The sequence below is a fragment of the Arvicanthis niloticus genome, chromosome 17 (genome assembly GCF_011762505.2).
Source record: "Arvicanthis niloticus isolate mArvNil1 chromosome 17, mArvNil1.pat.X, whole genome shotgun sequence".
NCBI classification, from domain to species: Eukaryota; Metazoa; Chordata; class Mammalia; order Rodentia; family Muridae; genus Arvicanthis; species Arvicanthis niloticus.
In genome coordinates, this window is record NC_047674.1 from 4,500,677 (window position 1) to 4,504,560 (window position 3,884).

General features: G+C 42.3%; 1 pseudogene; it reads left to right on the top strand.

Annotated features, from left to right (window-relative positions):
- Positions 1–2,254: 2,254 nt before the first annotated feature.
- On the top strand, positions 2,255–2,775 carry LOC117722708 (large ribosomal subunit protein eL21 pseudogene; annotated as a pseudogene).
- Positions 2,776–3,884: the final 1,109 nt, after the last annotated feature.

Consider the following 3,884-nt stretch of genomic DNA (forward strand, 5'->3'; position numbering starts at 1 on the left):
TTGTTGTAAATAAAAAACTCAGAGAGAATACCAACATGCTTCAACTTAAATCCCATTTTGGATTTGGTAATATTTATTTTACTTTATTTTTTGACATATGTTTCTTTTTGAAGTAATTTAATTTTTCTTTAGTTATTCACATCACATCTGCCCACTGCCCCTTCCAGTCACCCTCTCCCACAACCCTCCTACCATCCTCCCATGCCCCCCTTTTTTTTGAGAGATCCCCACCCCCCTGAATGTCACCCTACCCTGGCACTTTAGGTTAGGCTCTTCCTTTCCCATTGAGGCCAGACAAGGCAGCCCACCTAGACAAAAACATTTTCAAACATTGTGAAATATAGTAGTTTTGCTTTTTAAAACTTTTAACAGAGGGACCTGGGTAGGAGAGGGGAAAGGAGAACAGGATCAGTTATGGGGGATGGAACAGGAGAGAAGCCCAGAGGGCCAAGAGAATGAATGGAAATAAGCAGCCTCTGGGAAAGGGAGGTAGAGGGACTCCCTTGAATGTACCAGAGACCCAGGAGGTGAAAAACTCTCAGGACTCATTGGGGGTGACCTTGGACAAAATGTCCAACATTGGGGAAAGGGAACTTCTGGAAGAGTCCACCTACAGTAAAGAGACAAGGCCTCAAGTGGAGAGACAAGGTTACTAACCCACAGTCAAAATACCTGATCCAGAATTGTTCCTGTCAAAGAACTGCAAGGACAAAAATGGAGAAGAGATTGAGGAAAGACAGTCTAATGATCAGCCCAACTTGGGATCCATTTTATGGGAAGACAACAAGGTGACACTTACTGATGCTATGATGTGCTTACAGACGGGAGCCTGGCATGGCCCTCCAAGGGTACTTAGCCAACAGCTGACTGAGACAGAAGTAGATACTTAGACCCAAGCATTGGAGTGTAGTCAGAGACCACTCCAGTTCAATCAGGGAAAGGATTGAAGAAGCTGAAAGGAAGATTGAACCAATAGAAATACCAACAGTCTCAACTAACCCAGACCCCAGAGAGCTCCCAGAGACTGAGACACCCGTCAGGATCAAACATGGTCTGATACAAGGAGGCCCCAGGCATTTATGTAGCAGAGCTTGGCCTGGTCTGGCATTAGTGGGAGATGTGCTTAATTCTTGAGAGACTTGAGGCCCCAGGGAAGGGGGAAGCCTGGTAGGGGAGGAGCACCCTATTAGAGCAAAGTGGAAGAGGAGGAACTGGATGAGGAACTGTGGGATGGGGGACTGGGAGGAGAGGCAGAGACTAGAATGTAAATAAATAAAATAATTAAAAATTTTTAACATTAATTAAAAAACCTATTTGCTTGCAAGGTATACATAAATATGAGGCAGCTGGATTAGCTTGCTTAGCCATTTGTTTTCATTGTTTGATGACCACTGTTTGAAGAATGTAATTCGTCTACAAGGCCAAAATATAATTAAGCAAATGACATTAAACAATTCTATGTCCTTCAAGGCTTACCATGTACTGTTGCTGGGGAAACGTTACCCCTTTGATCTTATAAAAATGTGCCCGTATTTTCTTGGTAGGATGCCTTTTGAACGTGTATGAACTCGACTGAAGCATTACTTTCTAGAATTCAAAGAAATGTATGTTTTACCTTTGTTTTTCTATGAAAAGATAATTTTTCCCTAAGCATAAACTGTCAGGCCGTGGAAGGGTATTTTGGTGCTAGGGTTGGCGTGGGCCTGAAACCCGGAGACTCACACCCCCAGAACCCAGGGCCCTGACAAGTGGTCTAATCTCCATTTAACCTTCCCATTCAGTCACATAGGACACAGGTAGAGGGTGTGATTAACAGGCTTCAGCCTTGAGATTTACATATTAATGAGTTATTTAAAGGCCAGGGTCTTAGCTCATTAAATTCTTACCACCCCTCTTCCCCCTCCCTATTTAAGTCAGCTCTCCCCTGGATTGGGGTGGGGGGTGCCCACATCCAGACCCATCCACCACGCCATGAAGAATAAAAGCTTTGGATCTCTTGGACTCCACGAGTCTTCTAGGCCTTCTGACAGGTTCCCAGCTTTGGAACCTTAGACCTTCTAGTGTATGTGGGAACCAGACCCACTGGAGGTGTGGCAGCCCTGACTCGGGACTCCCTTGCCACGAGTTTGTCCAACAATAAACATTACTTTCCTATGTTGAAATTTCACAAACCATTTACAGAAGGATCTCAGTAAATAAATCAAAACCTTAGTATAAAGAAGGTATGATATGTCCTTTCGGCCCTGGTAGCCATCTTCCAGTTAACTCGCCAAAATGACGAACACAAAGGGAAAGAGGAGAGGCACTTGGTATATGTTCTCTACGCCTTTCAGGAAACATGGAGTTGTTCCTTTGGCCACATGCATGCAAATCTACAAGAAGGGTGATATTGTAGACATCAAGCAAATGGGTACTGTTCAAAAAGGAATGCCCCATAAGTACTACCACGGCAAAACCGGAGGAGTCTACAATGTCACCCAGCATGCCGTGGGCATCATTGTAAACAAGCCAGTTAAGGGCAAGATTCTGGCCAAGAGGATCAATGTGCCGACCGAGCACATCGAGCACCCGAAGAGCAGAGGCAGCTTCCTGAAGTGGGTGAAGAAGAACGATCAGAAGAAGAAGGAAGCCTAAGAAAAGGGCACCTGGGTTCAGCTGAAGCGCCAGCCTGCACCACCCAGAGAAGCACACTTTGTGAAGACTAACGGGAAAGAGCCTGAGCTGCTGGAGCCTGTTCCATATGAATTCATGGCCTACTGTACAAAAGAGAAATAAAGGACCCGACTTCAGAGTTTTTCAAAAACAAAAACAAAACAAAACAAAACAAAACAAAACAAAACAAAACACAAAAACAAAAAACAAAAAAAATCCACAAAAAAACAAAAACAAACAAAACAAAACAAACAAAAAGGAAGGTATGAGGTTAATTCAAGATGAGGCCAAGCCTTCCCTGCCTAACAACAATATAGGGCAGAGGTTTGTGAGGAAAACTTTTAAAGGTTCTCATGTTGGAATTATTTTAAGCTATTATAATTTAAAACAGTTTGCTAGGTATAGTTGGAATTAAAAAATGAATTAAAAATATTACGAGTAATGATGACCAGTCTCTTAGACTGCATAGTTAGAATTATAAAGGTTATTAAAATAGATAAAGTACGTATTTGAGCAGAAACAGAAGGAATCAACAAGTACTTGTTAGGAGCCGCAGTGAGCGTGACAACATTCGCCATTACAAGATGGCTCGGGCATCCTGTGCTCCCACAAGTAAACAACTAACTGCGCAGGTGCAAAAGGCAAAAGCACGCCAAAGTCACTGCCCATCCCCGGGGAGTAATATGGGGTGATGAGTGAACAGCCAATCAGAAGTGAACACGCCACTCTAGGGTACATATAGCAGTGCCTTTCCCGGGCTTTGGGTCTTTTCCGCTTCTGCTGATACAAGAATAAAGCCTCGTTGTAGTAACTACCCGAACACTGCCTCACGTGTCTCTTTCGCGGGCGAAGCAGACTCAAAAAGGGGCGCGGAACAGTACTGATGCAAAACTCATTTTGTGTAACTTGAAAAGCCTTAGTACCCAATGGTATATTGATCCTAATATTGATAAAACTCTCCAGAAATAGAGGGCAAAACTGTCTTTTTCAAAGTAACAAACTATCCATAATTTTAAGTTATAAATTGTTCATTTGTTATTGGCAATTTTAAAGGAGACAATGCATCAAGGATGCCTAGGTAGTCTGTATTTTATTTAAGGTATCTCAGATTTAGTCCTTCAAAGATGCATTATGAATAACTATGCTCAGTTTATTTAGCATAAAACAAAAATTAAATTAAAAATTAAAATATAATTTTACACTAGTTAAAGGTATATTCTCATATATAGATT